This window comes from Artemia sp. Qi Xiang Cuo, chromosome 2 (genome assembly GCF_049724085.1).
Source record: "Artemia sp. Qi Xiang Cuo chromosome 2, ASM4972408v1, whole genome shotgun sequence".
Taxonomy (NCBI): domain Eukaryota; kingdom Metazoa; phylum Arthropoda; class Branchiopoda; order Anostraca; family Artemiidae; genus Artemia; species Artemia sp. Qi Xiang Cuo.
The window spans coordinates 21,598,751-21,614,990 of record NC_142795.1 but is presented as its reverse complement, the minus strand read 5'-3'; the positions used below and the strand labels follow the sequence as shown (position 1 = coordinate 21,614,990).

General features: G+C 37.3%; 1 long non-coding RNA gene across 3 annotated transcripts in view; it reads left to right on the top strand.

Annotated features, from left to right (window-relative positions):
• LOC148954997 (uncharacterized) overlaps positions 1–15,625 on the top strand; it is a 42,038-nt gene extending 26,413 nt beyond the window's left edge. For all 3 annotated transcript variants that reach the window (XR_016143713.1, XR_016143714.1, XR_016143715.1), the window contains exon 2: positions 15,477–15,625. This is a non-coding gene — a long non-coding RNA (uncharacterized LOC148954997). The remainder of the gene's footprint in view (positions 1–15,476) is intronic.
• Positions 15,626–16,240: the final 615 nt, after the last annotated feature.

Sequence of the window (16,240 nt, the reverse complement as noted above, 5' to 3'; positions counted from 1 at the left end):
TATTAAATACGTAACCTGACTTAACCTAGATAGCTTTTTTTGCCCCTTCAACCCCAAAAAACTGAAGTTTGAACATTTTTTCACGGAGTGAGCAATACCTGTTTTTCATCAGGATTTCATTAGATTCTAGATGCGGTTCATTGCGTGTTTTCTGGATTCTAAATAAGTACCATTCTGCATATTATGCAGTAAGAATTGTTTTCTAACTTTACACTGTCCAATTACTTTGCCCCCATCCCCCCGCCCAAAGTGTGCAAATATATAGCCCAAATTTTATATTTTCGATATATTCTGTCAGTTCTCTTTGTCTTGTCTCACGCTAAGTTGAAAGAAACTAACGAAAAAAAAACGGTTCTATAATTTGTCAATCAATGAACAACTTGAACGGTCGGGTGTTTATCATACAGGTACCAAAATAAATTATTAATTAATTAATACATCAAAAATAACTTTATTGATAAAATGAAAACTTCGTCAAAATTTGACCTGAATATTTTGTGGGAGACATAGGGGGGCATTAATCAAATTTTGCTCCAGGCACAAGAGAGGCCAGAACCATCATTGACTGGCTGAAATGATAGCGAAGTCTCTAGATATTTGTGATTTCTCCATAATTGCCTATATATGCCTGTTCTTTCTTTTATTTTGAATTTGGCCTTCTTTAAATACATTCCCGCATATATTCCTTGGTGGGACCAGAATATTAAGAGGAGTGCCATTAGAAGTTAAACCAGAGCCCTTGTCCTACTCTAACTGTTAATATACTGTTACTATTAGGAACTCTTGAAAATAGAACTGTGAATTATTGAAAATTTAGGTAACATTAAACACCTTGCCCTCGCTCAAGTTCCTTTTTTATGACGTCCATGTATGATACAAACTGTACATACTATGTTTGTCGTTCTAAAACATGTAATGATTAGGGCTCTAAAAGGGAGGACCCTTGTCAAAATTTCATTGAACTTTTTGAAAAGGGACACTCCCTCCCGCGGAAGCAGGTGTTTTACCGTGGGAATTGCACCCTATGGCAAACTCGAATCAGGTCAGTCCCAGCATGAAGTTAAGAAATCCGTTGATACCAGCTTTGTTTTGAGTGAAGTTTTATGATATGATACCACCTGATAGGACATAAGGCTTAATTTGAAGTGAGATGAGAGATATGAGATATATATTTATTAAAAAAGAAAACAAACACTATTCGCCTTTCGCCTACCAAGAAAGGCAATAAGCTTGAAAGGGCAAGCGAGGTTATCACTCTCAGCTAATTAAAACAACATTCATACCTTGCTACTCAACACAAAATAAACTTACTGATGAAGGAATAAAGGAAAAAATAGAGAAAGAAGAAAATACAAGAAGTAGATAGAAAGAAAAAGCAAAGTAAATCGGGGAAATATCTTAAATAGAATGACAACCTGGAGTGGGCTTAACACCAAATTCACTCACGAGATAAAAGAAACTTCTTTGCCCGTGACTTGAAAGCCGGAAGACTAGGCGCATTTTTCACACACTCGGGCAATATATTCCAAACATGGGGAACATAATGAAGTAAGATAAGAAGAAAGATAACCTACATAAGAGGTGAATAGGCTTAAAATAAGACTGCTTGCGATCAGATTCGTGAGTCATTTATAACTGCAGATGCATTAGCGAACCCAATTTGGGCGGAGTCAACGTTCCCTCCTCATTTGTTTCTTGGTTGATCGACAATTTATAATAGATTTTTGTGAAACTTTTTAATTCCTTCTAAAAATGAGGAAAAACAGAAAATCAGTATTCTTAGAGAAAAGGACTCTTCCCGATTTACTTACGTAATATATACGGTCGCCTGTGCCCCCCCCCTCCGGAAAATTCCCCAGCATGCAGAATTGAGCAGCCAAAAAGAAAGTCCAAAATAGGTAATATCGATCACATGTCCTAAGGGGTAACAAAAGGACCAGATACCTAAAACAGTTTTAGAACAGGGGTTGGCTGGTCCCCAATCACTTTCGACTTATAAGAAAATTACTAGAGCTCTCAATGTATGATCGAAAGAGCATCCTCCAGAGTTTCTACGACCACGAGAGGAAGGCTGGGAATGAAGAAGGGGCAGCCCCCTCCTATACAGAATAATTTTGCTATTTTTTAGATTTTATGTTATTCTTTACTTCCATAATAATAGCGTTGACCATAAATATTCCCACAGCTCAAGAGGGATTAAATATCAATATTTAACTTCACCCTCCCCCCCCCGCCCCTTCTTTAGAGCTGATTCTGTATTTATCTGAAGGCTCAATGAGAGTTAGGATCTTTTGGCATTAAAATACATCCCTCCCTAATAACAGTGAAAAGGGCGTGGGAGGGGTGGTGAACCTCCAACTATTTTTGAATCTTAAAAAGGGCACTGAAAATTTCGATTTACAATTGAATGAGCCCCCTCCAAAGTTTATTCGACCACCCTTCCCGTAAAGACCTTATATCTTAAAAATGGGCAACTTCATAGCTTACAGCCCTCGCCCCGGGGGCTACAAGGGGGGTTTTCAACCCGGAAGCATGGTTGTTTGACCTTCGAACTATTTTGAACAAAGAGGCTATCTCAAAATTTTGATCGGGTGCATTTGGGGCAAAAACGATCTGAGTAGTGGCATTTTTTCCTCCAATTACTTTTCACTGTTATAAAGGGCACTAAGTATGTTAATTTTCAATCGAATGAACCCCCTCACAAAGTTTATGCGACTACCTCTTCCATATAAAGTGACTCTGGGAAGAAATAAATCAATAATAATGCATTGAACCCTTATGGTTCTTTACTATAGTCAACGCTATAGCATTGCCTGGGACTTAAACAGGTGAGTAGAATTTTCTATTTCCCTTCAAATGAACATCCAAAAAATATCCAGGGGGAGTGAGGGGGTGTTATCAGAGGGGGAAATTCCGCGGGTGAATTTTCAGGGGGAACGCCTTGAACCAAAATATAAATAAATCGGGGACTGGCATTGAAACAGAATGTTGACACACCAAAAACTGAAGATCTATTCTAGGAGTTGTTTAAATCCATGTACGTAGATCAACGAGAATCGATGTCGCACAAGGATGAGCAGATTTTTAGTTTCTCATGTGATTCGCTGGTTTTAGCTGTTTGACGAATATCCTCCAAAAGCTCCTACTTTTGCGTCTCTGTTGCGCACGTCCTTTCTAGTGACCAATTATTGCATTTGTAAAATATGTATAGTTCGGAGACGCCCGTAAAACATTCAAGGAGGGGGAGGGGTGTGGGTACGGCGTTAAATCAATGAAAGAAACTTTCCTTGAAAATAAATTACGGAAAGTCGAAGAAATATTGACGTTTGACGGGGATCGGGCCATGGCCCCTGTGTGTACTTACCTGATTCAGCTAGTAAAGGATGTTGCTTCCTTTGCTTTCTTATGAAAGTCTCTTGCCTCTTCTTGAATTTGCTTCTTTGAGGCTTAATATTGAAAATGTGTTTCATATAAATATTCATTAGGTCTGATCACAATGACAAATCGGTGAATTTAGATTCGCTTCATGGCGCATCTATACACTCCTTAGAAACCATCTCATTTGAAATTCAAATAGATTTACTTTCACTAGTTTTGGCCAAAGTTGCGCAAATTGCCGCACCTACTTATGTTTTCCTGAAATTCATTGCAAAAATTAGGGCCACATTTTGATTCTGATAAAGAAGTGTTAATTTGGCTCAGTGACATTTTACAGACAAAGTATGACAGATTGACAAAAAAAAAGTGCTTTTTGACCAACCATCTAGGGCCAAACTATAAGCAAGTCGTCCCCGAATGATGTAGGAAGAGGTCGTAAGAAAAGATTTAAAGGAAATTGAAACTTCATTGGAGGGGGCAAAGAGTGAAGCTTTGAATAGATTGGAGCAGATAAGGAGAGCTCGCAGGTGTGTTAGCCGCAGGTGTCAGGTGACCTACTGATCAAGTGAGTTGTTGGAAGTAGTATCTGCAGGGTTGCCAACTTTTTTGTTAATGAATATGTCCCTTGAGCACCCAAAAATGTGTCCTTTTTAGCCAAATTGTGTCCATATTTTGTCTATAATATGTCCATAATTATGTCCATCGTGAAATCTCTGAAACTAGTTCTTTTTACAACTTGTAAACCTCTTTCAAAGTGGTCAGTTAACATCGAATATAATGAAAGCAAGAAAGATAAATCAGTACATCCATACAGAATGAACTAGTGTGAAAGCACAAAAGTCATAAAAACATGTAAACAGTAAAAAATATTTGTGGGAGCTTAAGGCTCATCTTCCTGCAAGAATTCCTCTTGATAGGTATGATCGGCATGAGGGTCAGCATTTTCGCTTCTTTTGGTAGCTTTTTGCCAATCAGAGTAATTCTTGCGCATGTTATAAGGTACAATCCAAGAATCAAGCAATGTTGCAGAGCGCTAGGTAAGCTGGGTTGCCCTGCAATCAATTTTGACTCTTGAAAAGAGCACTAGAACTTCCAATTTTCTGTCGAATGAGCTCATTTCGAAGTTTCTATGACAACCCCATCTATATGAAATGCCTTGGTAAAAACAAATATAATAATATACTGTGCCCACATCACTCTTTACTTCAACAGTGCTATTGCGCGGCCTATTATTTATGATTTGAGTTTTAATTTATATCTGCTGAATTTATCTCTGGATTGTTATATGTTCTTTGGACTATTTCGAATAAAATGGGTGTCTCACAGGAGGGTGTCGGGGGGGGGGGGTTAGTTGTCCTCATATCACTGCTAGATCTTAAAAAGGAAATAGAACATTCAAATCAAATGAGCCCCATCTGAAGTTTATAGACCACCCATTGCTTAAAAACTTTACATGCCCTTGGGACATAACTTACAACCCTTTTCCCAGGGCTCTGGGGGGTTGTCTAAACCCTGGAGGCGTTGTTATATGTTCCTTGGACTGTTTTTTTTTTACAAAATGACTATCTCAAAATTTCTGTCGGATACTTTTAGGGAAAGTAGTACATGGGGGAGGGTAGTTTCCCTCCTACCACTTCTGACTTTAAATTGCACTAGAAGCTATGTCCCAAGGCATACTATTTGTAAACAATTAAAGAATTACCTAGCCCACAGTCCCTACCAAGAGGGCTAAGGGGGTGACATCCCCAAAGGCATAATTACTGGACCTTTCAACAATGCTGAGCAAAATAGATGTCTACAAATTTTGATTGGATGCTGATTTTCGGAAATGATAGGTGTGGTGGGGTGGGGGGTTGTCCTCAAGCCACTTTTGACTTTTATAAATGGCACTAAAATTTGATCAAGTGAGCCCCACCTGAGATTTATACAACTATCCATTCCATAAGACCTTGTAAGCCCCCGGGGCTTAAATTAAAAACCTTGTCCAAGGGCTCTTAGGGGGTTGTCAATGCTGAGGGCATTGGTATATGTTCTTGGGACCATTTTCATCAAAATGACTTTCTCAAAGTTTTTGTTGGATGTATTTAGGGAAAAGAAAACGTGAGTGGAAGAGGGTGGCTGGTTTGCTTCTGACCACTTCTGACAATTAAAAATGGCACTAGTACTTCTGATTCTCAATCCTGTGAGTCCCCTCCAAAGTTTATAAAACCAACCCTTCCATAAAAATCTTAAATGTTAATAATGGGGAACTAGTATAACTCGTAGCCCTTGCCCTGAAAGCTTTGAGGGGGAAGGGGGGTATCATCCACAAAAACATAATTAATGGACCTTTCAAATATGCTGAACAAAATAGTAATCTCAAAATTTTGATTGAATATGTTTGAGGAAATGATGGGTGGGGAGGAAGGTGGCTGTTCGTCCTCCAATCACTTATGATTCCTAGAAAGGGCATTAGAACTTTCAATTTCCAATCGAGTTGCTTTCAAAGTTTCAACAAAACCCACTCTACACAATGTGCCTTGGTCAGAAGTAAAAAATAAATTTTAACCTTATCGCTTTTTCATTCATTAAATAAAGAAACAAGTTTTTCTACTTAAAATAAGGAGCAACATTAAAACTTAAAACGAACAAAAATTGTTCCGTATATTAGGGGAGCTATCCCTTCCTCAATACCCCTCTCTTCATGCTAAATTTTTTAAGAACTTTTTAAAAAGGTTTTGACGGCCCTTGTGTTTCAAGAATGGCTCTTAAAAAAAATTAGACAAAAGGTCAAACATTAGCATAGAGAGGGGGATATTGAGGAAGGAGTAACCCCTGTCATATATGGAATAATTTCAGTTCGTTTTAATTTTAATGTCACCTTTTACTTTCGGTAGAAAAGTTCTTTTTTTATTTATTTCTGATCGTTTTTTCAGATAATCCCAGGAAATCCACCCCCTTTGTGGAAAATCCCCACATGAACAATTCCTGTATATAAAGTTCTTCCCATGTAAAAATCTTCCGCCAGAACATTACTCCCAGACAATTCCATCCCTACTGCAAATTCTTCCAAGAATTTTTTTTTGCTTAAGATTCAATCTGAAAAATACTCTTTAGCATACTTTTATTTGAAGAAAGACTTGTTTCCATTTTGTTTCTGATCCTTTTGAAGGTCATTGGAGAAGGTGTTTAAAATACCCCCCCCCTGGAAAAATTCTCCCCCAGAAATTTCCCATGGAGAATTTCTCCTGGTGATATTTCCCCATGGAAAAATTCTCCCATGGCAAATCCTCCCCGTAAGGATCCCCCGTGAATTCCAACTCTGCTGAAAACTTCCCTCTGACAAAGTGTTCCCTCAAAGTGATTCCACATGTACAATGGGATCAACAACGAGAAAGTAAGACAAGTAAAAAAAAATTTGTATATGAATTCTGGGAAATTATCCCCATGTAAAATTTCCCCTGAAAAGTTCAACCCCAGAAACTTCTCATCCCAATGGGAAATTCTCCCCGTAGAAATCCTTCCCCCCTTGGAAAATGTGGGTATACATCCCTATAACAAATGTTATATGTAAACAATGGGCAAATTTCATAACTTGAAGCCCTTCCTCTGGTGGTTATGAGGGATCTAGTCATCTCCAAAGACATATCTATTGTACCTGTCAACTACACTGAGCAAAATGGCTATCTAAAAATTTTGACCAGACGAATTTCAGGAAAAAAGGGTGTAAAAATATTGTAAAAACGTAAAAATTAGTTGAAAGTAAGTAGTTAAGGAAATTAAGTGCTAGATAAGTAGTGTTAACACTACTTTGGTGATTAAATTTATTCGAATAACATAACACAAACATCAATAACAATAAAGGTCCTAGAAGAGAACTTGACGTGATAAATGACAATTTTTTTACACAAATATTTATCCACCAGGGAAATATTCTATTTTATGTCATAAATTTGCAAAATATGTCCCTTTTATGTCCCAAATTTCCAAAATATGTCCCTTTTATGTCCCAAATTTCTAAAATATGTCCCTGTTTTGCCCTATTATGTCATTGTGTTCCGGCACATAGGAATATGTCCTTTGGACACAAAATAGGTCCAGTTCGCAACCCTGAGTATCTGTAGTAGATTTTTAAAGAGAAATCTTTCTGTGAGCTTCGCGTAACGATCTGGAGTTTGACGAGGGCCTAGCCCAGTGGTGGATCCAGGATTTTTAGAATTACTCCATATGCGTTTTTCATTTGATCGAATCTGTTTTAAGCTAAGCGTACAGTATAAATGCTGAGGGCGAACACATCAACTCTCTTCGTAATCTAGATTAATTCTGAAATGAAAGATTAATTCATATTTTTACCTGCCCATCCCTGCCGGCAGGGATGGGGGTATCCTCTGGGAACAATGTTCGTCCGAAGATCCTACCCCTTTTCCATCCCCTAAACCCTACCCCTGTTTTCACTTAAGATTATTTACCTGAAAATTGTGTTTGTTATGTCACACACCCCAAAAAGTCAACGTTTAGGGTTGAGTACCCTTCTTGAAATACTGCTATCCAATAACGAGCGTGGGATTTTGGTGGTGACAGCCATAGTCATATTTAGGGTGATCCTGAATATAATATTAAACACGGAGACATAGGCATACGGAGGGGCGGGGGGGGGGGGCAGCTGCCCCCATGGACTGCTGAAAAAGCAGTTGAAAAAAGGTAGATGGCTAAAAAGCAGTTGATAAAAGATAGATGGTTGAAAAAGCTGGAAACAATCAACTGGAATGACAGAATAAAAGGTTATTAAGAAGAAAATATCCATAATGTCTTTGGAACTTGCTCTAATCCAAGAAGATTAATGCTGAAGCTTATTGATGATTTTCGGTGATTACTTGTTAAGAACGATTTCATAGCCCCCCCCCCCCTAGACAAAAAGCTACGTACGCCGATGCACGGACATGAATTTAATTTAATGGTTTCCAATTAAAATTAAAAAGAGCCTTTAAAACGAGCAGCAGTTAGTTTATGTAAGAAAAGCTGTCATCCTCCCCTAAACCACCCGCTTTTTGCGCGAATGTTTCAGTATAATATAGATATTGATTATACCCTCAATGGAGCACTTTAGAGGAAAAATTTGAGGAGAGAGGTGGCCCCTTTCATATATAGAGGGTTCCTAAACTTACTCTTCAAATCCATTTGAAAAAAAAAAACACTCATTGATTTAATCATCCCAAAAAGGCAACTGCTGCTCTCTGAGGAACTCGTATTTCAAACTGCTTTACAGTTGTTGTTTTTTTCGCATTTTCGACTCATTCTGTCACTTTCGATATTGCTCTAAACAGATTGGTTTGCACAACAAATATGCTGTCTATAATTACCCTAATTAACTATTTTTAGAAGTTAACTTGTGAAAATAGATTAGGGATTTCATACCCCTCTGGAATCGGAAACAATTACTTTAATCGTAAACCTTGAAGAAATAATGGCTATATAAGTCAGTTCCCCCGAAGTGAGCTGGATTTCTATTGGCACGGAGTTTTTACTACACCCCCTGAAAAGCTCCATGATATAATTGCATTTGATTCGCTTGATGTTTACCGCCGATCATTCATTAGCAAATTTATCCTCTATTAATTTCGCTATAAACTTTGACTTGAAATTTCAAGGGTGCTTGTGTTTAGAAATTTCAAGGACGTTCTAAATTCAAGGTCACACATCCAAAGACCGTAAAATACAAGTCTCACAGAGCTATCATTTATTGAGATAAGTCTAATTAAATTCTTCAAATAACACTCGTTTAATTGTGCTTCCATCTGTGGTGTAGCGAGTGGGGAGGGGGCTCCACCACACCCCTCCCTCGGAACATAATCCCGGTTGTACCTCTAGTATAGTGTTGAATGATTATAGGTGAGCACAAATATATTTGTTCTGGTTCAGAAAATAGGTCGTTGATCTGTAGGACATTTGAAATCGAGACTTATCTCAAATCAGCCACTGATCATAAGGGGTATTCGGTAGTGTTTTCTCTCTAGCTTACGAATTTACTATTTTTTCTTTTGCCTGATGTGTAAAAGTCGTATATTGTTTTTGTATATATACCAAGGCATGCATGGAGGAATCCTTGGTACTTGTGAAGAAAGCGGTAAGTCCTTGAGAATTGTATTGCGAGAACAGATAGGCATGTACCGGGTAATGACAAAAACAAGGGGTTTCTCACTCCGAGAAATATATTGAAACTTTAGTTTTTTGGGGTTTAAGGGGAATAAAAGTTACCTAGGTTGGGTTAGGTTACATATTTAATATATGCTATGCTTTACCAACCACCCCACCCCCCTAATATGTAAATATATAGCCTATTTTTGTTCTTAAACTATTATATTTTCATCCTATTTTGTTTTATTTAATTAGCATTAACTAAACTTCACTTCTCGCGTACTTACCGCTTTCTTACCAAGTACCGAATCTTTTCTGCGAGATGGGGGGTAATGATAAAATTTTTTAATTTGATCAAAAAGTTCCCAGAAATTTGAAAAAATTAATATTTCTGAGGGGGCGGACCCGAAGACCCCCTGAGTGTGCCCTGTCTATACCTATTCAAAATATTTAGCCCTCTCCCACTACTCTAGGGGAATTGCTGTGCACTTGATTTCCTTAGATACCTGATTCACTTTTGAAAAGTGACAACTGTCACATTTCACAACTTCATTATACAACTCTTTCCCAGGATCGCTATCACCACATCCATCTCAAATGACACGATTACATAAAACAACGGCGAACGAATGAAAATAGAACCACTCAGCGGTTCTAACTAGAAAACCGCAGGAATCAGCGGCTGATACTATCACTCGATCAGTCTTCACAAGGGAAAGTAACTAAATACACAACACTGTTTCTTTTCCCATGGCCTTTTGTTCTCAAATCCCCTAATTCAAATCCAATTCTATTCATTGATTTCGACTGTGGGTATATGCCAATATTTGAGGAGTTTAATGCTTATTATGTTCCTGGGATTGAAAACGACCCACTTGAATATATAGTTCTTAACTTGAAAATGTTTACAAGTTGCACCTTGAAGTAGCTCAAGTTTTTGTCCATTGGCATGGCAATCTTCATTGTTTTACTAATTCTGGGAACTTTTTAATATTGTTGATCATCTGAGCATGGGCGTAGGGAGGGGGGGGCCGCTGCCCCCCTAGACCTTCAAAATTACATTAGAAATGGCTGAAAAAGCAGATGGTTTGGAAAAAGTAGTTGATAAAACTCCGTCACACTATCGACTGCCCCCCTAGACAATATGCTCCCTAATGCTGCCTACGCCCATGCATCAGAGTTTCTATGGAATCAAATGAAATGGTAGGGTCCTCAAAGGATTGCTAGGGGGATCTTCGGGCTCGAGTTGCTCTCCCTAACATAAATCTACACTGTCTGCATCATTTTTTTTCCTCCTCATTTAATTCACCTATTTTTGATTTTTTAAGCATTGCCCCCTTTTCTGAACCCAGGTGCACCTTTCCTCCCGTAATTCGTATCCCCTGTCTGGACGTCACCTTTCTCCCATAACAAAATTATGTGTGTGTATGCGCCTGGTTACACTGGTATTCTGTCAGAGAAAAAAACTCAGATTTGAGGCTTGCTTCCAGTTACGTACACAGGACTTTTCTTTGAGGGGGAGGGGAATAATAAAAAGTGATATTTTGAATAAGAAGTTCCCAGATATTATTTCAATTTTAAATGCCCCATAAAATACCAATGCACATTGGATGTTTTGGGAATCTGCCTTAAATTTCCTGATGATCAGGAAAGCATACATAGTAAAGGCGGATCCTTGGGGCCATGGTCATGCTCACAACTCATTTATGATTAACTCCTTAGACGTTTCATATACTTTTTTCCTTGTTTTCGTTTTTGCCCCCCCCCCCTCCCAAAAAAATCTACGTAGATGTGTACTGAAGAAAAAAATTGGACTGGGAATGGCTTTTTTTACACCATTACCCAGCTCATACCTCAGATACGTACCCAAGTGAGATTATGTACGATATTTTCCTCACCTCTGAGTTATTACAGATCCTATAAAGCATCCCACTTTTTAGTACGTTATAATGTAAAGATATTTTTGCAAATAAGCCCATAATTTGAAACCCTCAAAATGACTATGCCGCTTCATTGAAATTTTTTTTTATATCCCTTTTTAGTTAAGGGCTGCGTCACTTCTTATCTTTTTACTTTCCCTTAATTACTCACTAAGATTTAATCATTGTTCAAAATGCTTCAAAACTAATTGACAGGTAAACAGAATAAAAGAATAATTTTCCAATAATGTCCGTCGCGCTATTTTCAAAGAAAAAATCATTAATATTTATGAGTGCTTCTTATCTTACGTTTAAAGCTGTTCTGAAGCGTTTTCGTTTTCCAATTTTGTGTTAAAGTTCCTCTCATTAATCAAAGGGGCGGAGAAAAGTGAGCAGACGTGAAACTAAAAATGACCATTTTCGTGAGACCACCAAAAACTAGAAAAGATATAAGATTTATTTCAACGGTTAGATTTATTTTTTAACCCTTTCTGAATCTCCCACGATCATAGCTAAGCAAATTGATTAATTACGTCCATTTTTGTTAAATTTACCAGTATCGTCTTATAGAGCTATGCCTATAAGCAGGGAAATACGCAATAATTCATTTAGGGTGGGGGAAGGGTGGAAAAATTGAAACAAAATACTCAAAAATAAGTTTACTATATTGAAAAAAAATGTTATGCAGGGTCGTACGGAGGGGGGCTTGGGGCCCAAGCCCCCTGGAATGCTGATATTCCTGAATTTCTGGGTATTTTGTCCGAGCTACTTTTTTTTCATCCCCCCCCCCGAGTAAAAATACCGTGTATGTGCCTGCTGCCATGAGCCGTGTGATTTATTTGGAGTGAGAGGGGGAACTTAAATTGGTACTTGTGTGGTACTTAAATTGTAGTACATTTTGTGAGATGACGCTCATGAGAGGCTGGTGAATTTACTTTCAAAAACCAATTCAATATACTTCTTAGCTTCAAAGTAAAGTAATTCAAAAGAAGACAAGGCACAGTGATTTATGGACCCTTTCAAGTGCCAAAATTATCCAACCTTGATGTGAAATCTGCATGTGAACTATGCCCCACTTATACGCCAAAACAGTTACTGCGTTAATATTGTAATGAATATGGTTATGTTAATGAGTCTTGATGGTTTGAATGCTCAAGTAGTTTTTCGGTATTTAGATTGTTGTTCGAGAAATATCTGAATTGACACAATTTATCTGGAATAGTGTAGACGACAGGTTAGAGTTATTACCCAAAATAAGACTATTGAGTTGATCAGGTATTTACGTAAGAGGGTGCTTTTTGGCTCCAAAAAATAAAAATCCGATTTTCTGGTGCTTCTTATCCAATTATCAAATAAAATTTGTTATTTATCATCCCCCCAAGAAATTATCCAGGATTTTTTCCGGGGAGGGGATACAAAAACAAACTTTTTAAACATATTAAAAAATTTTACATTCATTTTTGTTACGCTTTTACGAGTCGGACACACATTTCGAGGGGGGGTTTATAGTAAAAATTATGATTATACGAGTTGATCAGATAGTTGTACGAAGAGGTCTATTGCTTGCAGTCGGTAGAATCGAGATTGTTATTGTTCTGTAAAATCTTAATGCTTTGCACCGCAAATTCCGATTTTTCATTGGAGTTGGCGATAACATCCGAGAAGTAGCACAAAAATTTAAAATTACTGAAAGAACTGCAAAACTTCCAGAAAAACATATAGGCCTAACAGTGCACGCTAAAGTGTATGTTAACAATGCATGCTAAAGTGTATGTTAACCAAGCTTCGGCAGGCAACCTTACAAAAAAAAAAAACTTAGTCGTTATCAAGTTTCAGCAGGATAGTAATTTGTTTTCTTACGTTATTCTTCTAAAAAAAAAAAGAGTTAGATAAAAAACGATGTTTCTTTGCCAAAAAAGGCTATTTTATATGATTTGTTTTTAGCGTTGGGCTGAAAACATTCGGGAGGTGTCCCCTCGTCTCTCTTGTGTATGATGCTGCTAGTTTTATGACCCTTTGACTTTCAATATTCTTGGGTATCTATTTGTCTTCGGATGCAACGACCAGGGGCGTCAATTCACGAAATGTGGGGGACATAGGCAAAATGTATTTCTCAAAATCTTGGGAGATGTTTTTTTTCAGTTCTGTTAGTGAAATTATAAAATAGGTATTTTTTAATGAGAAATACCAAAACAAGGTCATCCGCTCATTGTATCAGAAAATATTTCAAATTTTGTTTTCATTCGGACTTCATTATTCAACATATTTCTGACTAATGCGATAATAGGGTGCACCATACGCTATTTGACTCTTAAATGTTAGCATTTTCAGCTTATATGCCCATGCTGCTTAATTACAATCACGCTAATCGCCCAACCTTATTTCCCAAACCTTGACTTCTTCGTCATCACAATTTCGTTGAACAAGATTGGTGATTGACTTTGGGTCACTTATTTCCCAGTCCTGGTTATGTCTATATTATTGCCCCTCCGAAAAATCTTCTGATACCCCCCTCCCCCTCGAGAAAAAAGCCAATGTGCATCTACATGTATATCGAATGTTTTGATTATATGCTTCTGAGTTAAAATAGATGGCAAAGATAGAGCTTATTTGATTTCGGGCAGCTCCCCCATCTGTCCTTAATTGGCAAATTGCGTCAAATGAAAATCAAATTTATAAAAAGTTAGGATAGTTAGCAGCGTGTTCAGGGACTTACGCAGAGCAAGGCCACGGGGTGTGCCACTCCCCCGAATTTCTCCGATTTTTGGGCACTTCTTACCCAAATCATCAACTAAAATTGTTTTTATTGCCCCCCTCCCCTGAGAAGAGTTTCTGATTACGCACGTGTACTTGTTTGGTTATTTAAAAAAAAAAATTCCATCACTAAACGTTTCCTTGTTTAAATATTTCGAACTGCAAAAAGGGTGAAATAATATAGGGTTTTAACCCCTTACCACGAGATTCCTCAATAGAACCTTCTTCCATTGAATACTGTGAGATACAAGTTCATTCCTTCATGCCCCCCCCCCATCTTAAAAGTTTGACCTGTGTACAACTAAGCTTATAACAGGACATTCTTAGTGGGTTAATAACATAAAAAGATCCCATACTTAAGGAAATGTGTGATTTCTGATTGATTTTTTTTTCATAGCCTTTATTGAGAACTACTGACATCATCATTTTGCATTAAGAGTCTCGAATATATTCCACGTTTTTCCCGAAGACTTTCATTCACTGCAATTTTTTTCATTAACTATTTCATTTTAAAAATATTGGCAAGGCTTTAGGCGATGGATTGGACAACATTGATAAAGTGAGTGACGCAAGGTCGTTCACCGATCTTGTTCAATGAAATTGTAAAGACAAAACAAGCCAAGTTAGTTTAGTCCGGTAACCCTGTCAACTAAATCTCATTGAAGAAGACTTAATTAAGATCTCAAGTTCTACATATTATATATATATATATATATACATATATGTGGGTGTTTGTATTCAGAGATCTCTTCAAAAATTTGGTCAGAAGGGCACAAAGCTGAAATTTTTTTAACAGGGCGGAGGGAGAGGGTTACATTTATAGGAATTACGGCCAGAAAGTGTCATTTCAATGAGTAATTACTCACATAAATATTTTAAAGTTGTGAATTTTTCGGTATTCTTTTGCGAAAAATAAAAAATACATCATCAAATATGTTTATAACATGGATCCTTTTAGGGGACATTTTAAAAGGATGTATTAAAATAGTAATCCAGTCTAAGGTATCTACAGTTTTTTTCAAGCAACAAACCCCAAACTGAAAAATCGCCCCATCCCTCAAAGGTTACCTGCATACAGAGGATACGGCGATTCCTCCTCTACGTAAGGTCCGTTCTAAGGATCGTCACTGAGAAAAATCGTCTAAAACACCCATCCCTCTCTTTAAAGAAGCCTTTGGTACCACCTCTAAAATGTTCGCTCTGTACCCTAAATATTATTATATAAATAGTGTTATTATTGCCATACTTACTATTATTATTATTACTATAAATAGTGTTAGTGTTATTATTACCATATCGCTTATTTTTTAGGTAGCAACTACTGAAAGAGAAGTTCAACAAGAATCAGCAATAAAGAAACGTTCAAAACAGTATAGATTCGTTCGACCTGGTGTCCATGGTAAAACGAAGTGAATCCTATTTTTATTACAACTTTTCTAATAGTAAAAGTTTTACGATTATTTTACGACTTCTCCTTTTTGGTTTTTAACTGAATAGCCAGCTGTTTAATTTAAATTTAAACCGGTTTTTAAGTGGAGTTTATGTTTACAACCTGGCTAGACCCTCTACCCCAAGGGTTCGCAGATGGCCAAAACCCATTTGTCTGGGCAGACCAGCTGCAAAAAGGATGTCTGAACTCAGGTTATGGTCTCAACTCGACCCTTCTCACAGAACTTGGAGGTTGCGCTGAAACTCAGTGCTAATGAAGCAGATGTATTCTTTATTCGGGTTTAACTAAGTTTCAACTATGAAAATGGCCTATGTCTTGGTCACACGATCCCTTTTATCATTATGCAGAGCTTTGCTTTTAGAATTTATCAGACCATAAATCATTGATTTAAGAAACACCTGAACTTAGAAATAGAATACCAGGGGCTGGGTAAGATAGGTCCCCCTCCAAAATGGTTCTATGACTACCACTAAGCTTTTATTATTTTATCATAACTGATATTGTATACATATATCATCTATTTAAAAATATTCTTGAAAATAAAAATGTCCGAAACACTGAGTGTCTACACTCCCTTAAAATTTAACGTAATGTATTCATAAGAACATGATGGATGTAAAGACTC